Below are 7,720 nucleotides of genomic sequence, written 5' to 3' on the forward strand. Positions count from 1 at the left end.
TGAGCTGAAAATTCTAAAATAAGCTCTTAATTTTTGTTGGGTGCTCAAGTTAGAGCTGAATTAGAGAAAAAATGAAAGCTGTCTGAAAAAATTTGGCATCCAACACAGGCTAGCTATTGGGAAAGCTTGCATCTTAGATTTATGTCTGACTAAAGCTGCGGAAGAAACAGTAATAGTGATTCGGAGAGTGAATTAGAAAGTGGTTGTATGACAATTTTTAGAATAATTTAAAACAATCTAAAATTCATTTGATCCAATCTCTGAATACGAGCCGCTGAGTGTCAAGTGATCGATTGCAGCTAGAAGCTATTTGTACTTGATTCCTGCTTTCAATACATGCTCGCCGTTTTCTTTTGTCCGTCACGTGGAAAGTAGTTGCCAAATGGTCGTTTTTCCAACATTCGTTTCCATTGACTTCGCGGCTGATGCATGGTTTCGATCTGTTCCATTTCTCCATTTCGCAAACCGTCGATGAGTCTGCTGTACAAAAGTGCATCTCCTTCGTAAGTATGCAAGGGACGCCACTCCGGAAAACCATCTCCTCTACCTAAACAAACATTTCATTCAAAAGACAATGGAAATAAAAACCGTAAAAGAGCACTATTTGTATCAAAAGACAACTTTGAACGTTCTAACAGCCCTTTCAATTTCTCTAAAGCAGTGTTTATCAAAATAAAAATAAAAAGTCGAAGACAAAACAAAAAGAATTCAGCGAAATAACCGGTTTAAAAAAATGATAGTGCGTATTTAATCCTTCAAAATAAACAGAGGCAAAGCTGAGCTTTGCACAACTTGCCATACAAAACAAAAAAGCCGCTAAGTCAAAATAATTTAAAAAAAATATTCAAGTCTAGAAAAACAAAGCGGTAACAAAGCTGAAAATACCTTAGCAAAAACCCATTAAGCCGAAAAAATCATCAATAAGACTTATAAAAAGTCACCCTCACCCTCAAACACACCCACAAACACAAAAATTATCATCGCTCGTCAAATGAGACATTATAGGCCGAAGCCGATTACGCCTAAAAACAACAAAAAAGGCGACAAAATCAAGACTTAAGACAAATGAAAAGTTATTATGTCCCTCACCCTCAAAACACGTACAAACAAAACATTTTGCTCACCGAACGATATAACGCAATTTGAAGCCACTAAACTGATGTAAAATAAGCTAAAATCTATCAACTGAAAAAAAAAGAAAAGAAAAAAATTGAAATCTTAACAAATCGAGTTGGTAATATAACAACCAACATGAAAAAATTTTTTTAAAAAAACAAATAATTTTGTTTCATACAAGCTTCCAGCAAATGAGTCCAGATGAAAGCGTCCTGTGAGCAAAGTTAGTTACGAGAAAAAAGACTAGTACTCGATTGCAATGCCCTTGCTGATCGCTAGGTAATGAAACAATAACAAATCGCGAAACATTAGGAGGGTGCACACGTAAATTAGTTTATAAGAGATTAATTCACTTTCCATATAAACTAGGTTAACGCCAATCATTAAAACAGAAATATGTTCAGATCTATTTTTCTCCACACTGAGACAACATTTTCAATTTTTCGAGATAAAAATGGATTTATGAGGCTTCAATAAGATTCCGCGACATGATTCCCTTCCTTGTGGTACCTTCAAACGGCTAAAGAACCCGACCCTACGCTATATTTCCTTCCAGTAACTTTAATGGCGTAATCGCAATAACAAAACTACTCATATCAAGGCAAGGCGCTGATTTTGCCGACTGCATTTCAAAACACTCTTAAGTTTTTGTAAACAAAATGAGAAAAAAATGAATAAAATTCTCATCTGAAGCAAGTGATTTGCCTCGAAGTAGTTTCAAAAGAAATTTTTGCCAAATTGATTGTCAGTTTACGATCTATGTTGTCAAAAAAGTTGAAATTTTGCATGCATTAGTTGTCCCAAATAGTCAAAATGGCTAGTTTCACCTCGCTCAACAAACTTATGAAAAAAAAGCTAGTGCAACAGGCGCTTGACATCATTTTTTTAGGTGACCTCACTCGCCAAATACTTGCGCCCGGGCTAACCATCTAACAAAAAATCCTCTGCCTTAGAACTTCTTATAAGACTTGTAGGAAGCTTCCGCTATCTTACAACTTTTTTATAAGACAAGTTCTAAAATAGTAACTTTTCCCCAAAACTAAAGAAATGCCAAAAACACCTTAAATTAACGATAAATATAAATTTTCGAAAAAATTTGTTTTTCTGTTAAGTTTATACACGTAAAAAATAGATACGTTTTAGATAGTGAGTATAATATACGCATTTCAAATAAAAATCGTTGAAGCAAAAATTTTGATTTTTTACAACAGTTTTCCTAACTATAGGTATTTGGTGGTTCAAATTTTTTTTGGAGGCATAACAAATCAATTTTGACGAGTCATGTCATATAGCTTGGGGCGTGCAGTAATTTTGGCCTACGAGCTTCGTTATTGTGCTTTGCGACAGTGGGGAACCTGTAAATTGGATAAAAGAAAAAAGTTTTAATATTAAAATTGAAAAACAAAAACGAAAATTTTAAAAAAGTGTATCTTACAACTTTCTTCTGAGAAAAGTTACTTTCATTCACCTTTCTTTAAAAAAAATCCATATCTTATCACTTTATTAGAGCCTTATTTTGAAATAAGGTGTAAAATTCTTATAAGAAAATTTCTAAGATAGAGACTTTTGGTCAACCCGGTCGTCTACTGATATATTGTTTGATACCATTAGCCCGCCTCGACTGATTTATAAAGAACAAATTTTAAACCAGATTAGTTCGTCACCTATTCCTCTCAATGATAAACCATGGGAACACTGATAAAACATTATTTCATTAGGACACGTTTCAAGCCTTCGTTACTATACTAACAAAATTGGCAGTAAAAAAAAGCGTTTTGATTGCAACTCAGGGTATAAAAATCTTTCAAATGCAAAAAAAAGTCAGAAATTGTTAAGAGAAAGTCAATATTTATCTGGAGAAAAAGTTAACCCATACAAATATTCATACCATCATGTTTGTCGGAAGTTGGAGCAAAATTACGAAATTACGCTCGAAAAGAAAGGGAGGTAGCAATCTTGAATGACAACTAAAGTTTCATTATTCAATTTTTGTTTATAAAGTTAACTGAATATATGCATAGAAAAGCTTTCTCTTCTGATTTTTACAGGTGATCGAAAAAAATTAGTTTTTGTCACACAAATTTCCAAAAACTTTTTAATTGCTTTTTTGAGCTGTATAAATCAAATTTGACCAGATTGAACTCAAGCATTTTAAACACTGCGCTTAGCAAAACATTTAGAAAAGTAGTTCAAACTTGAGTTCACGTAACCATGTTTAACTGAGACTGCTGGGATCAAGCTAACATTATCTTTCCCTGCGTTTATTTTGTAAATGTTTTGCTTAGCGCAGCGTTTAAAATGCTCGAGTCTGGTTTACTATTAACTCTAACTTCGAACCAAGTTAAGACCCTCCCTCCTAAACTGCTTTCTGAGATGAGCGAAAGAATGTAACCTAGGTCTAACTAATGCACATCAATTTAACCCTTATAAAAGTTGGGATCTTGTTAACTACTTCGGCTTTTTTCCACTCCCCTACCCCGACAATTCAAATTTTAAACGCTGCGCTTAGCAAACCATCAGAGCATTTTAAACGCTGCGCTTAGCAAACCATCAGAAAAGTAGTTCAAACTTGAGTTCACGTAATCATGTTTTACAGAGACTGCTGGGATCAAGCTAACATTATCTTTCCCTGCGTTTATTTTGCAAATGTTTTGCTAAGCGCAGCGTTTAAAATGCTCGAGTCTGATTAACTATTAACTCTAACTTTGAACCAAGTTAAAACCTCCCTCCTAAACTGCTTTCTGAGATGAGCGAAAGAATGTAACCTAGGTCTAACTACTGCACATCACTTTAACCCTTATAAAAGTTGGGATCTTGTTAACTACTTCGGCTTTTTTCCACTCCCCTCCCCCGACAATTCAAATTTTCAACGGCTAAATGCGTACTATTACGATGTAAAGTGTCAGGACCAAATCTGTTTGACATTTGCTGGTTACTTCATCATGCAAAATTTAATTGCTTCTTGACAATGTTGAAATAGTTTTTAAAACTTGAAATTCAAATGCGGGAGTGGACGGAAAGTAGTCTAGAAGTTAAATTAGTTTTGTTCAAACTGTCTGATTGTTATAAAAATTGACATTCGGGCTTTTTTTCTCTTTCAGAAAAAAAATTCGATTTCAGTTTAAAAAAGTTGGATTTCAGTTGAGTTTCAGTTTTAAAAAACTATTGTTATGATATCATAATGAAATGAAACTTGCATGGTGAGCAAACTCACAATTGTGATAAATTTGTTCACATAATTCATATCGTAACCTTACGCGTTCAACCATAATACAACTATAAACAAGTTAAACAACTATAAAAACTGAAAACTTTAAATGTGGAGGGGGTTGGAAAAGAGCCTCCCCCATTTCGATTATCAGAAATTCAACTTTGTTTGCCACATTTTCATTACTCAACGACAATTTTCATGCAATATTTAATTAAAGTTTTCAAGGTATATATTAGATAAATACTAGTAATATAAATACGAACGCGCCAAAATGAAAACACAATAAGTTGGTGACATTTTTGAAATGCATATTTCATATACAGAAAATGTTGTCAAAAAATACATGCATAGGGGTAATAGTTGACAAGGTACAAAAGAGGGCGAGAATAGTTAACAAAAATTGTATCATAAATTTATAACAAACAGCTGCTATGAGTCTATACGTTCCTAGACGTTGCACAGCATAATTGTTAAAAACGAAAATATGATAATAAATACATCGGTCAATTGTGTTCATGGGTTAATTTATTTCCATTCAATTTTTTCGAATGAAAAAATTCTTCAGTCTTAACTGTGTCCAACTCTTTCGAAATGCATTTCTCCGGTCGCTTCTCCCCGATTGCTGTTAATTTTGCTTCGGTTGCGCCGATATTTTTGGTCGCGCCGGTCGCGGTTAACTTTCCTTTGGTCGCGCCGGTCGCGGTTAACTTTCCTTTGGTCGCGGTTAACATTCCTTCGGTCGCGCCGGTCGCGGTTAACTTTCCTTTGGTCGCGCCGGTCGCGGTTAACTTTCCTTTGGTCGCGGTTAACTTTCCTTTGGTCGCGGTTAACATTCCTTCGGTCGCGGTTAACATTCGTTCGGTCGCGATTAACTTTCCTTTGGTCGCGGTTAACATTCTTTCGGTCGCGGTTAATTTTCCTTCGGTCGCGGTTAACATTCCTTCGGTCGCGGTTAACTTTCCTTTGGTCGCGGTTAACATTCCTTCGGTCGCGCCCATTGCGGTTAGTTTGCCTTCGGTCGCGGTTAACATTCCTTCGGTCGCGGTTAACTTTCCTTTGGTCGCGCCGGTCGCGGTTAACATTCATTCGGTCGCGGTTAACTTTCCTTTGGTCGCGGTTAACATTCCTTCGGTCGCGTCGGTCGCGGTTAAATTTTCTTCGGTCGCGCCGGTCGCGGTTAACATTCATTCGGTCGCGCCGGTAGCGTTTAACTTTCCATTGGTCGCGGTTAACATTCCTTCGGTCGCGGTTAATTTTCCTTCGGTCGCGCCGGTCGCGGTTAACATTCCTTCGGTCGCGCCGATCGCGGTTAACTTTCCTTCGGTTAACTTAAAGTCCTGTTTGGTAAGCCAACGTTCGCACGTTCTAGAAATTGCGTTCGAAAAGTGCAGAATCAAGTTTTCAGATGACTGTTTGATCAGTATTCTGAACCTATTTCATTGGTATGATTGAATGCAAGTTAAAATTAAATGGCAAGTTGAAATTCAAGCAAATCTGATTTTTATAAGCGTTTTCATCAGTTACACCATTTTTAATGATCGCTCAATTATCATGGGCTTGTTTCAACGTATGAGTGTTTGAATGTTTGAAGGAACTCCCTTCTACTCACCTGGTTGCGCTGAGCTGCTCAAACAACAAATTATCAAGAAGTTAAGAAGAGCTAATGTTGGAAAAGTTAAGTTAGATCGAAACATTTTAAAATTGCTGTTTTTTCTTGTTTGGTTGGTACAAAAGAGGGACAAAGGAAAGTATGTTCACGTCAGCTTCAGATAGCAGCTAATTAATTTGTTCAGGTAGATGTATGACTTCAGCTATTCAAAAATAGCATCTAAGCACCAAAATGAAAAGTTTTCACTGATGAGCAATTATTAATTGTCCCCTGATAAATTCCTGTTTTTAATGAATGACTCCCGCGTGAAACGCTGAAACAATAAAACACAGCTGAGCAAAATCATAAATTAAATATTTAGATTATTAATTTTTCTCTGCCTTATTTGAATCTGCTATAGAACTTTAATGGTTTAAGGGAAAAAGTTAGATTAACATGTTAATAAAACTTTAATGGTTTAAGGGAAAAAGTTAGATTAACATGTTAATTAACAACTATGTCATAGCGAGGTGCCACGTCAACCCTTTACGTCAGTCGAACAAGAAAACGTCGGCGCTCGGTTCCCTCTAAGAACTTTGCATGATGCCTTTAACTTATATTTGGCAGAGGACAACAATTGAAAACGGGTTCACGTCAGCCTTCGAATATTTTCGTAGGTTGTATTCGCAGATGACGTATCAATATTGTGTACAAAAATACTAAAATTTTTCAATTCCCATGTTTTATTACTGTTGAGTTATACCTTTTCAGTGCCTGAACAGAACTATAAATTGTTTTATGTTTTAAGCGGTGAATTTTGCTTCGAATAGGCGGAAGTTTTCTTTACTGAAAATCAGATCGAAACGCAAAAACTGTTAGCCTCAATCGTAAATTAAAATTACTTTCTCTATTTTCCTGTTTATTCCTTTTTCTTCAACTACCCAAAATAGGGAACTTAAATGTTATACATAAAACTGCTCATAATTGATGATTACACATTTCCGATTGAACTCGAATTAGTGTCAAAAGCCAAAGGTCTTGTCACCTCATTTAAATGAAACATTTCTGAATTTGTGTTAAGAAGCTTTGAAAGCTAGAAGCGAAAGCAAATACCTAGAAGCTAATCAAATTCAATTTTTTTCAAAAAAGTTTTTAGTCCAGCTGATATCTGCTAACAACGCATTTGATATCTGCTAACAGGACAAAATAAATAAGTCTGCTTGAATTTCTCCTTTTTAACCAAACTTCCCTTCTTCCAACAATTTGCATTTCTCTTGATTTGAATTTTAGAATTTTGAATGATAGAAATTTCTTGATTTGAATTTTTGAATGTGTCGAAGGGGCTCATTTTTTTTTACCACACGCATTTTAAATCAACCCGTTTTTCAAAGGCGTCGACCAAAGTTTCAATTTTTTTTCAATTAAATCCTGATCCACGGAAAATCAGATCGAAACACTAAGACAGATTATTAGTTAGAGAGATGGTCAGTTAGAGATAGATTAATAGATTATTAGTTTATAAGTTTTAATAAAAAATTATTAATAGATTAATTATTAATAAACTAGTTTATTAATAGATTATTAGTCTTAAGAGATGGTCAGTTACAGATAGGTGAATAAATTATTAGTTAGAAACAATTTTCGATGGCAATTTGTCTGCTAGAATAACTTTCATGATATTTAAAATTGTTCTTTATCTATGTTTTCTCGTGTCCAAAATTCTAAAGTTTTTTATTAAAGAAGAACCGTTTCATGATCACAGAGACGAAGAGGCATTTTGCAAACAAGCAAAAAAAATGAAATTT

General features: G+C 34.9%; 1 long non-coding RNA gene across 1 annotated transcript; it reads right to left on the minus strand.

Annotated features, from left to right (window-relative positions):
* Window positions 1-173: 173 nt before the first annotated feature.
* On the minus strand, window positions 174-6,583 carry LOC134846490 (uncharacterized). Its single transcript, XR_010162806.1, has 2 exons — window positions 5,937-6,583; window positions 174-547 (listed from the first exon to the last, which is right to left on the minus strand). It is a non-coding gene; the product is annotated as an uncharacterized LOC134846490 (long non-coding RNA).
* Between the last annotated feature and the right edge of the window lie 1,137 nt (window positions 6,584-7,720).

Source organism: Symsagittifera roscoffensis, chromosome 5 (assembly GCF_963678635.1).
Source record: "Symsagittifera roscoffensis chromosome 5, txSymRosc1.1, whole genome shotgun sequence".
Classification (NCBI taxonomy): Eukaryota; Metazoa; Xenacoelomorpha; order Acoela; family Convolutidae; genus Symsagittifera; species Symsagittifera roscoffensis.